Source organism: Heterodontus francisci, chromosome 39, assembly GCF_036365525.1.
Source record: "Heterodontus francisci isolate sHetFra1 chromosome 39, sHetFra1.hap1, whole genome shotgun sequence".
Taxonomy (NCBI): domain Eukaryota; kingdom Metazoa; phylum Chordata; class Chondrichthyes; order Heterodontiformes; family Heterodontidae; genus Heterodontus; species Heterodontus francisci.
The window spans coordinates 10,207,296-10,219,428 of NC_090409.1; positions in this window are offsets into that span (position 1 = coordinate 10,207,296).

Sequence of the window (12,133 nt, forward strand, 5' to 3'; positions counted from 1 at the left end):
TACTTGGTGTAAGTGTGTGCCTGTGTTACTGGGTATCAGTGTATGTCTTTGTGACTTGGTGTCAGTGTATGTCTTTGTTACTGGGTGTCAGTGTGTGTCTTTGTGACTTAGTGTCAGTGTATGTCTTTGTTACTTGGTGTAAGTGTATGTCTTTGTTACTTGGTGTAATTGTCTGTCTTTGTTACTTGTTGTCAGTGTATGTCTTTGTTACTTGGTGTAGTGTATGTCTTTGTTACTTGGTGTCAGTGTATGTTTGTGTTACTTGGTGTAAGTGTGTGTCTGTGTTACTGGGTATCAGTGTATGTCTTTGTTACTTGGTGTCAGTGTATGTCTGTGTTACTTGGTGTAAGTGTGTGTCTGTGTAACTGGGTGTCAGTGTGCATCTGTGTTACTTGGTGTAAGATTGTGTCTTTGTTACTTGGTGTCCGTGTGTGTCTGTGTTACTTGGTGTAATTGTATGTCTTTGTTACTTGGTGTCAGTGTATGTCTGTGTTACTTGGTGTAAGTGTGTGTCTGTGTTCCTGGGTCTCAGTGTATGTCTTTGTTACTTGGTGTAATTGACTGTGTTTGTTACTTGGTGTGAGTGTATTTCTGTGTTACTTGGTGTAAGTGCGTGTCTTTGTTACTTGGTGTAAGTGTATGTCTTTGTGACGTGGTATCAGTGTATGTCTTTGTTACAGGGTGTCAGTGTGTGTCTGTGTTACTGGGTATCAGTGTATGTCTTTGTGACTTGGTATCAGTGTATGTCTTTGTTGCTGGGTGTCAGTATATGTCTGTGTTCATGGGTATCAGTGTCTGTCTTTGTGACTTGGTGTCAGTGTGTGTCTTTGTTACTGGGTGTCAGTGTGTTTCTTTGTGACTTAGTGTCAGTGTATGTCTTTGTTACTTGGTGTAAGTGTATGTCTTTGTTACTTGGTGTAATTGTCTGTCTTTGTTACTTGGTGTCAGTGTATGTCTTTGTTACTTGGTGTAGTGTATGTCTTTGTTACTTGGTGTCAGTGTATGTTTGTGTTACTTGGTGTAAGTGTGTGTCTGTGTTACTGGGTATCAGTGTATGTCTTTGTTACTTGGTGTCAGTGTATGTCTGTGTTACTTGGTGTAAGTGTGTGTCTGTGTAACTGGGTGTCAGTGTGAATCTGTGTTACTTGGTGGAAGATTGTGTCTTTGTTACTTGGTGTCCGTGTGTGTCTGTGTTACTTGGTGTAATTGTATGTCTTTGTTACTTGGTGTCAGTGTATGTCTGTGTTACTTGGTGTAAGTGTGTGTCTGTGTTCCTGGGTCTCAGTGTATGTCTTTGTTACTTGGTGTAATTGTCTGTGTTTGTTACTTGGTGTGAGTGTATGTCTGTGTTACTTGGTGTAAGTGTGTGTCTTTGTTACTTGGTGTAAGTGTATGTCTTTGTGACGTGGTATCAGTGTATGTCTTTGTTACAGGGTGTCAGTGTGTGTCTGTGTTACTGGGTATCAGTGTATGTCTTTGTGACTTGGTATCAGTGTATGTCTTTGTTGCTGGGTGTCAGTGTGTGTCTGTGTTCCTGGGTATCAGTGTCTGTCTTTGTGACTTGGTGTCAGTGTATGTCTTTGCTACTGGGTGTCAGTGTGTGTCTTTGTGACTTGGTGTCAGTGTATGTCTGTGTTACTTGGAGTAAGTGTATGTCTGTGTTACTGGGTATCAGTGTATGTCTTTGTTACTTGGTGTCAGTGTATGTTTGTGTTACTTGGTGTAAGTGTGTGTCTGTGTTACTGGGTGTCAGTGTATGTCTTTGTTACTTGGTGTCTGTGTATGTCAAAATACTTGGTGTAAGTGTATGTCTTTGTTACTTGGTGTAATTGTCTATCTTTGTTACTTGGTGCAAGTGTATGTCTTTGTTACTTGCTGTCAGTGTATGTCTTTGCTACTTGGTGTCAGTGTGTGTCTGTGCTACTGGGTATCAGTGTATGTCTTTGTGACTTGGTATCAGTGTATGGCTTTGTGACTTGGCGTCAGTGTATGTCTTTGTTACTTGGTGTAAGTGTGTGAGTGTGTTACTGGGTATCAGTGTCTTTCTTTGTTACTTGGTGTAAGTGTGTGTCTGTGTTACTGGGTATCAGTGCACGTCCTTGTTACTTGGTGGCAGTGTATGTCTGTGTTACTTGGTGTAAGTGTGTGTCTGTGTTACTGGGTATCAGTGTATGTCTTTGTGACTTGGTATCAGTGTATGTCTTTGTTACAGGGTGTCAGTGTGTGTCTTTGTGACTTGGTATCAGTGTATGTCTTTGTTACTGGGGGTCAGTGTGTGTCTGTGTTACTGGGTATCAGTGTATGTCTTTGTTACTTGGTGTCAGTGTATGTCAAAATACTTGGTGGAAGTGTATGTCTTTGTTACTTGGTGTAATTGTCTGTCTTTGTTACTTCGTGTAAGTGTATGTCTTTGTGACTTGGTGTCAGTGTATGTCTTTGTTACTTGGTGTCAGTGTATGGCTGTGTTACTTGGTGTAAGTGTGTGTCTTTGTTACTTGGTGTCTGTGTATGTCTTTGTTACTTCGTGTCAGTGTGTGTCGGTGTTACTGGGTATCAGTGTGTGTCTTTGTGACTTGGTATCAGTGTATGTCTTTGTTACTGGGTGTCAGTGTGTGTCTGTGTTACTAGGTATCAGTGTATGTCTTTGTGACTTGGTATCAGTGTATGTCTTTGTTACTGGGTGTCAGTGTGTGTCTGTGTTCCTGGGTATCAGTGTATGTCTTTGTGACTTGGTGTCAGAGTATGACTTTGCTACTGGGTGTCAGTGTGTGTCTTTGTGATTTGGTGTCAGTGTATGTCTGTGTTACTTGGTGTAAGTGTGTGTCTGTGTTACTGGGTATCAGTGTTTGTCTTTGTTACTTGGTGTCAGTGTATGTCTTTGTAACTTGGTGTAAGTGTGTGTCTGTGTTACTGGGTGTCAGTGTATGTCTTTGTGACTTGGTGTCAGTGTATGTCTGTGTTACTTGGTGTAAGCGTGTGTCTTTGTTACTTGGTGTCCGTGTGTGTCTGTGTTACTGGATGTCACTGCATGTCTTTGTTACTTGGTCTCATTGTATATCTGTGTTACTTGGTGTAAGTGTGTGTCTTTGTTACTTGGTGTAATTGTAGGTCTTTGTTACTTGGTGTCAGTGTATGTTTGTGTTACTTGGTGTAAGTGAATGTCTTTGTTACTTGGTGTAAGTGTGTGTCTGTGTTACTTGGTGTAAGTGTGTGTCTGTGTTCCTGGGTATCAGTGTATGTCTTTGATACTTGATGTCAGTGTACGTCTGTGTTACTTGGTGTCAGTGTATGTCTGTGTTGCCACGAGTAAGAGTGTGGCTGTGTTACTGGGTGTCAGTGTGTGTCTGTGTTACTTGGTGTAAGCCTGTGTCTTTGTTACTTGGTGTCCGTGTGTGTTGGTGTTACTGGGTGTCAGTGTATGTCTTTGTTACTGGGTGTCAGTGTATGTCTTTGTTACTTGGAGTAAGTGTGTGTCTGTGTCACTGTGTGTCAGTGTATGTCTGTGTTACTTGGTGAAAGTGTGTGTCTTTGTTACTTGGTCTAATTGTATGTCTTTGTTACTTGGTGTCAGTGTATGTCTGTGTTACTTGGTGTAAGTGTATGTCTTTGTTACCTGGTGTAAGTGTGTGTCTGTGTTACTTGGTGTAAGTGTGTGTCTGTGTTCCTGGGTATCAGTGTATGCCTTTGTTACTTGGTGTCAGTGTATGTCTGTGTTACTTGGTGTAAGTGTGTGTCTGTGTTACTGGGTATCAGTGTATGTCTTTGTTACTTGGTGTCAGTGTATGTCTGTGTTGCTAGGTGTAAGAGTGTGTCTGTGTTACTGGGTGTCAGTGTGTGTCTTTGTTACTGGGTGTCAGTGTATGTCTTTGTTACTTGGTTTATGTGTGTGAGTGTGTTACTGGGTATCAGTGTCTGTCTTTGTTACATGGTGTAAGTGTGTGGCTGTGTTACTGGGTTTCAGTGCATGTCTTTGTTACTTGGTGTCACTGTATGTCTGTGTTACTTGGTGTAAGAGTGTGTCTTTGTTACTTGGTGTCCGTGTGTGTCTGTGTTACTGGGTGTCAGTGTATGTCTTTGTTACTGGGTGTCAGTGTATGTCTTTGTTACTTGGTGTAAGTGTGTGAGTGTGTTACTGGGTATCAGTGTCTGTCTTTGTTACTTGGTGTAAGTGTGTGTCTGTGTTACTGGGTATCAGTGCATGTCTTTATTACTTGGTGTCAGTGTATGTCTGTGTTACTTGGTGTAAGTGTGTGTCTGTGTCACTGGGTATCAGTGTATGTCTTTGTGACTTGGTATCAGTGTATGTCTTTGTTACAGGGTGTCAGTGTGTGTCTTTGTGACTTGGTGTCAGTGAATGTCCTTGTTACTTGGTGTAACTGTGTGTCTGTGTTACTGGGTATCAGTGTATGTCTTTGTTACTTGGTGTCAGTGTATGTCAAAATACTTGGTGGAAGTGTATGTATTTGTTACTTGGTGTAATTGTCTGTCTTTGTTACTTCGTGTAAGTGTATGTCTTTGTTACTTGGTGTAAGTATGTGTCTTTGTTACTTGGTGTCTGTGTATGTCTTTGTTACTTCGTGTCAGTGCGTGTCTGTGTTACTGGGTATCAGTGTATTTCTTTGTGACTTGGTATCAGTGTATGTCTTTGTTACTGGGTGTCAGTGTGTGTCTGTGTTACTGGGTATCAGTGTATGTCTTTGTGACTTGGTATCACTGCATGTCGTTGTTACTGGGTGTCAGTGTGTGTCTGTGTTCCTGGGTATCAGTGCATGTCTTTGTGACTTGGTGTCAGTGTATGACGTTGCTACTGGGTGTCAGTGTGTGACTTTGTGACTTGGTGTCAGTGTATGTCTGTGTTACTTGGTGTAAGTGTGTGTCTGTGTTACTGGGTATCAGTGTTTGTCTTTGTTACTTGGTGTCAGTGTATGTCTGTGTTACTTGGTGTAAGTGTGTGTCTGTGTTACTGGGTGTCAGTGTGTGTCTGTGTTACTTGGTGTAAGCCTGTGTCTTTGTTACTTGGTGTCCGTGTGTGTCTGTGTTACTGGGTGTCAGTGTATGTCTTTGTGACTTGGTGTCAGTGTATGTCTGTGTTACTTGGTGTAAGTGTGTGTCTTTGTTACTTGGTGTCCGTGTGTGTCTGTGTTACTGGGTGTCAGTGCATGTCTTTGTTACTTGGTCTCATTGTATATCTGTGTTACTTGGTGTAAGTGTGTGTCTTTGTTAGTTGGTGTAATTGTAGGTCATTGTTACTTGGTGTCAGTGTATGTCTGTGTTACTTGGTGTAAGTGAATGTCTTTGTTACTTGGTGTAAGTGTGTGTCTGTGTTACTTGGTGTAAGTGTGTGTCTGTGTTCCTGGGTATCAGTGTTTGTCTTTGTTACTTGGTGTCAGTTTATGTCTGTGTTACTTGGTGTAAGTGTGTGTCTGTGTTAATGGGTATCAGTGTATGTCTTCGTTTATTGGTGTCAGTGTATGCCTGTGTTGCTAGGTGTAAGAGTGTGGCTGTGTTACTGGGTGTCAGTGTGTGTCTGCGTTACTTGGTGTAAGAGTGTGTCTTTGTTACTTGGTGTCCGTGTGTGTCTGTGTTTCTGGGTGTCAGTGTATGTCTTTGTTACTGGGTGTCAGTGTATGTCTCTGTTACTTGGTGTAAGTGTGTGAGTGTGTTACTGGGTATCAGTGTCTGTCTTTGTTACTTGGTGTAAGTGTGTGTCTGTGTTACTGGGTATCAGTGTATGTCTTTGTTACTTGGTGTAAGTGTGTGTCTGTGTTACTGGGTATCAGTGCATGTCTTTGTTACTTGGTGTCAGTGTATGTCTGTGTTACTTGGTGTAAGTGTGTGTCTGTGTTACTGGGTATCAGTGTATGTCTTCGTGACTTGGTATCAGTGTATGTCTTTGTTACAGGGTGTCAGTGTGTGTCTTTGTGACTTGGTGTCAGTGAATGTCCTTGTTACTTGGTGTAACTGTGTGTCTGTGTTACTGGGTATCAGTGTATGTCTTTGTTACTTGGAGTCAGTGTATGTCAAAATACTTGGTGGAAGTGTATGTCTTTGTTACTTGGTGTAATTGTCTGTCTTTGTTACTTCGTGTAAGTGTATGTCTTTGTAACTTGGTGTCAGTGTATGTCTTTGTTACTTGGTGTCAGTGTATGGCTGTGTTACTTGGTGTCAGTGTGTGAGTGTGTTACTGGGTATCAGTGTCTGTCTTTGTTACTTGGTGTAAGTGTATGTCTTTGTTACTGGGTGTCAGTGTGTGGCTGTGTTACTGGGTATCAGTGTATGTCTTTGTGACTTGGTATCAGTGTATGTCTTTGTTACTGGGTGTCAGTGTGTGTCTGTGTTCCTGGGTATCAGTGTATGTCTTTGTGACTTGGTGTCAGAGTATGACTTTGCTACTGGGTGTCAGTGCGTGTCTTTGTGACTTGGTGTCAGTGTATGTCTGTGTTACTTGGTGTAAGTGTGTGTCTGTGTTACTGGGCATCAGTGTTTGTCTTTGTTACTTGGTGTCAGTGTATGTCTGTGCTACTTGGTGGAAGTGTGTGTCTGTGTTCCTTGGTGGAAGCCTGTGTCTTTGTTACTTGGTGTCCGTGTGTGTCTGTGTTACTGGGTGTCAGTGTATGTCTTTGTGACTTGGTGTCAGTGTATGTCTGTGTTACTTGGTGTAAGTGTGTGTCTTTGTTACTTGGTGTCCGTGTGTGTCTGTGTTACTGGGTGTCAGTGCATGTCTTTGTTACTTGTTCTCATTGTATATCTGTGTTACTTGGTGTAAGTGTGTGTCTTTGTTACTTGGTATAATTGTAGGTCTTTGTTACTTGGTGTCAGTGTATGTCTGTGTTACTTGGTGTAAGTGAATGTCTTTGTTACTTGGTGTAAGTGTGTGTCTGTGTTACTTGGTGTCAGTGTGTGTCTGTGTTCCTGGGTATCAGTGTATGTCTTTGTTAATTGGTGTCAGTGTATGTCTGTGTTACTTGGTGTAAGTGTGTGTCTGTGTTACTGGGTATCAGTGTATGTCTTCGTTACTTGGTGTCAGTCTATGTCTGTGTTGCTAGGTGTAAGAGTGTGGCTGTGTTACTGGGTGTCAGTGTGTGTCTGTGTTACTTGGTGTAAGCCTGTGTCTTTGTTACTTGGTGTCCGTGTGTGTTGGTGTTACTGGGTGTCAGTGTATGTCTTTGTTACTGGGTTTCTGTGTATGTCTTTGTTACTTGGTGTAAGTGTGTGTCTGTGTCACTGGGTGTCAGTGTATGTCTGTGTTACTTGGTGAAAGTGTGTGTCTTTGTTACATGGTGTAATTGTATGTCTTTGTTACTTGGTGTCAGTGTATGTCTGTGTTACTTGGTGTAAGTGTCTGTCTTTGTTACTTGGTGTAAGTGTGTGTCTGTGTTACTTGGTGTAAGTGTGTGTCTGTGTTCCTGGGTATCAGTGTATGTCTTTGTTACTTGGTGTCAGTGTATGTCTGTGTTACTTGGTGTAAGTGTGTGTCTGTGTTACTGGGTATCAGTGTATGAATTTGTTACTTGGTGTCAGTGTATGTCTGTGTTGCTAGGTGTAAGAGTGAGTCTGTGTTACTGGGTGTCAGTGTGTGTCTTTGTTACTGGGTGTCAGTGTATGTCTTTGTTACTTGGTGTAAGTGTGTGAGTGTGTTACTGGGTATCAGTGTCTGTCTTTGTTACTTGGTGTAAGTGTGTGTCTGCGTTACTTGGTATCAGTGCATGTCTTTGTTACTTGGTGTCACTGTATGTCTGTGTTACTTGGTGTAAGAGTGTGGCTGTGTTACTTGGTGTCCGTGTGTGTCTGTGTTACTGGGTGTCAGTGTATGTCTTTGTTACTGGATGTCAGTGTATGTCTTTGTTACTTGGTGTAAGTGTGTGAGTGTGTGACTGGGTATCAGTGTCTCTCTTTGTTACTTGGTGTAAGTGTGTGTCTGTGTTCCTGGGTATCAGTGCATGTCTTTGTTACTTGGTGTCAGTGTATGGCTGTGTTACTTGGTGTAGGTGTGTGTCTTTGTTACTTGGTGTCTGTGTATGTCTGTGTTACTTCGTGTCAGTGTGTGTCTGTGTTACTGGGTATCAGTGCATGTCTTTGTTACTGGGTGTCAGTGTGTGTCTGTGTTACTGGGTATCAGTGTATGTCTTTGTGACTTGGTATCAGTGCATGTCTTTGTTACTGGGTGTCAGTGTGTGTCTGTGTTCCTGGGTATCAGTGTATGTCTTTGTGACTTGGTGTCAGTGTATGACTTTGCTACTGGGTGTCAGTGTGTGTCTTTGTGACTTGGTGTCAGTGTATGTCTGTGTTACTTGGTGTAGGTGTGTGTCTGTGTTACTGGGTATCAGTGTTTGTCTTTGTTACTTGGTGTCAGTGTATGTCTGTGGTACTTGGTGTAAGTGTGTGTCTGTGTTACTGGGTATCAGTGTATGTCTTCGTTACTTGGTGTCAGTGTATGTCTGTGTTGCTAGCTGTAATAGTGTGGCTGTGTTACTGGGTGTCAGTGTGTGTCTGTGTTACTTGGTGTAAGCCTGTGTCTTTGTTACTTGGTGTCCGTGTGTGTTGGTGTTACTGGGTGTCAGTGTATGTCTTTGTTACTGGGTGTCAGTGTATGTCTTTGTTACTTGGTGTAAGTGTGTGTCTGTGTCACTGGGTGTCAGTGTATGTCTGTGTTACTTGGTGAAAGTGTGTGTCTTTGTTACTTGGTGTAATTGTATGTATTTGTTACTTGGTGTCAGTGTATGTCTGTGTTACTTGGTGTAAGTGTATGTCTTTGTTTCTTGGTGTAAGTGTGTGTCTGTGTTCCTGGGTATCAGTGTACGTCTTTGTTACTTGGTGTCAGTGTATGTCCGTGTTACTTGGTGTAAGTGTGTGTCTGTGCTACTGGGTATCAGTGTATGTCTTTGTTACTTGGTGTCAGTGTATGTCTGTGTTGCTAGGTGTAAGAGTGTGTCTGTGTTACTGGGTGTCAGTGTGTGTCTTTGTTACTGGGTGTCAGTGTATGTCTTTGTTACTTGGTGTAAGTGTGTGAGTGTGTTACTGGGTATCAGTGTCTGTCTTTGTTACTTGGTGTAAGTGTGTGTCTGTGTTACTGGGTATCAGTGCATGTCTTTGTTACTTGGTGTCACTGTATGTCTGTGTTACTTGGTGTAAGAGTGTGTCTTTGTTACTTGGTGTCCGTGTGTGTCTGTGTTACTGGGTGTCAGTGTGTGTCTTTGTTACTTGGTGTAAGTGTATGTCTTTGTTACTTGGTGTCTGTGTATGTCTTCGTTACTTGGTGTCATTGTGTGTCTGTGTTACTGGGTATCAGTGTATGTCTTTGTGACTTGGTGTCAGTGTATGACTTTGCAACTGGGTGTCAGTGTGTGTCTTTGTGACTTGGTGTAAGTGTATGTCTTTGTTACTTGGTGTCTGTGTATGTCTTTGTTACTTGGTGTCAGTGTGTGTCTGTGTTACTGGGTTTCAGTGTATGTCTTTGTTACTTGGTGTCAGTGTGTGTCTGTGTTACTGGGTATCAGTGTATGTCTTTGTGACTTGGTGTCAGTGTATGTCTTTGTCACTGGGTGTAAGTGTGTGGCTTTGTGACTTGGTGTCAGTGTGTGTCTTTGTTACTTTGTGTAAGTGTGTGTCTGTGTTACTGGGTATCAGTGTATGTCTTTGTTACTTGGTGTCAGTGTATGTCAGAATACTTGGTGTAAGTGTATGTCTTTGTTACTTGGTGTAAGTGTCTGTCTTTGTTACTTGGTGTAAGTGTCTGTCTTTGTTACTTGGTGTCAGTGTATGTCTTTGTTACTAGGTGTCAGTGTGTGTCTGTGTTACTGGGTATCAGTGAATGTCTTTGTGACTTGGTATCCGTGTATGTCTTTGTGACTTGGTGTCAGTGTGTGTGTGTGTTACTGGGTTTCAGTGTATGTCTTTGTTACTTGGTGTCAGTGTGTGTCTGTGTTACTGGGTATCAGTGTATGTCTTTGTGACTTGGTGTCAGTGTATGTCTTTGTCACTGGGTGTCAGTGTGTGTCTTTGTGACTTGGTGTCAGTGTGTGTCTTTGTTACATTGTGTAAGTGTGTGTCTGTGTTACTGGGTATCAGTGTATGTCTTTGTTACTTGGTGTCAGTGTATGTCAGAATACTTGGTGTAAGTGTATGTCTTTGTTACTTGGTGTAAGTGTCTGTCTTTGTTACTTGGTGTCAGTGTATGTCTTTGTTACTAGGTGTCAGTGTGTGTCTGTGTTACTGGGTATCAGTGAATGTCTTTGTGACTTGGTATCCGTGTATGTCTTTGTGACTTGGTGTCAGTGTGTGTCTGTGTTACTTGGTGTCAGTGTATGTCTTTGTTACTGTTTATTAGTGTTTCTCTGTGTTACTGGGTCTCAGTGTGTGTTTGTTTGTGTTACTGTGTGTCAGTGTATGTCTTTGTTACTTGGTGTAAGTTTTTGTCTGTGTTACTGGGTATCAGTGTCTGTCTTTGTTACTTGGTGTAAGTGTGTGTCTTTGTGACTTGGTGTCAGTGTATGTCGGTGTTACTTGGTGTAAGTGTGTGTCTGTGTTACTGGGTATCAGTGTTTGTCTTTGTTACTTGGTGTCAGTGTATGTCTGTGTTACTTGGTGTAAGCCTGTGTCTTTGTTACTTGGTGTCCGTGTGTGTCTGTGTTACTGGGTCTCAGTGTATGTCTTTGTGACTTGGTGTCAGTGTATGTCTGTGTTACTTGGTGTCAGTGTGTGTCTTTGTTACTTGGTGTCCGTGTGTGTCTGTGTTACTGGGTGTCAGTGCATGTCTTTGTTACTTGGTCTCATTGTATATCTGTGTTACTTGGTGCAAGTGTGTGTCTTTGTTACTTGGTGTAATTGTATGTCTTTGTTACTTGGTGTCACTGTATGTCAGTGTTACTTGGTGTAAGTGAATTTCTTTGTTACTTGGTGTAAGTGTGTGTCTGTGTTACTTGGTGTAAGTGTGTGTCTGTGTTCCTGGGTATCAGTGTATGACTTTGTTACTTGGTGTCAGTGTATGTCTGTGTTACTTGGTGTAAGTGTGTGTCTGTGTTTCTGGGTATCATTGTATGTCTTCGTTACTTGGTGTCAGTGTATGTCTGTGTTGCTAGGTGTAAGAGTGTGGCTGTGTTACTGGGTGTCAGTGTGTGTCTGTGTTAATTGGTGTAAGAGTGTGTCTTTGTTACTTGGTGTCCGTGTGTGTCTGTGTTTCTGGGTGTCAGTGTATGTCTTTGTTACTGGGTGTCAGTGTATGTCTTTGTTACTTGGTGTAAGTGTGTGAGTGTGTTACTGGGTATCAGTGTCTGTCTTTGTTACTTGGTGTAAGTGTGTGTCTGTGTTACTGGGTATCAGTGTATGTCTTGTTACTTGGTGTCAGTGTATGGCTGTGTTACTAGGTGTAAGTGTGTGTCTTTGTTGGAGGGTGTCAGTGTGTGTCTGTGTTACTGGGTGTCAGTGTGTGTCTGTGTTACTTGGTGTAAGCCTGTGTCTTTGTTACTTGGTGTCCGTGTGTGTCTCTGTTACTGGTTGTCAGTGTACGTCTTTGTGACTTGGTGTCTGTGTATGTCTGTGTCACTTGGTGTAAGTGTGTGTCTTTGTTACTTGGTGTCCGTGTGTGTCTGTGTTACTGGGTGTCAGTGCATGTCTTTGTTACTTGGTCTCATTGTATATCTGTGTTACTTGGTGTAAGTGTGTGTCTTTGTTACTTGGTGTAATTGTAGATCTTTGTTACTTGGTGTCAGTGTATGTCTGTGTTAGTTGGTGTAATTGAATGTCTTTGTTACTTGGTGTAAGTGTGTGTCTGTGTTACTTGGTGTAAGTGTGTGTCTGTGTTCCTGGGTATCAGTGTATGTCTTTGTTACTTGGTGTCAGTGTATGTCTGTGTTACTTGGTGTAAGTGTGTGTCTGTGTTACTGGGTATCAGTGTATGTCTTCGTTACTTGGTGTCAGTGTGTGTCTGTGTTGCTAGGTGTAAGAGTGTGGCTGTGTTACTGGGTGTCAGTGTGTGTCTGTGTTACTTGGTGTAAGAGTGTGTCTTTGTTACTTGGTGTCCGTGTGTGTCTGTGTTTCTGGGTGTCAGTGTATGTCTTTGTTACTGGGTGTCAGTGTATGTCTTTGTTACTTGGTGTAAGTGTGTGTCTATGTTACTGTGTATCAGTGTATGTCT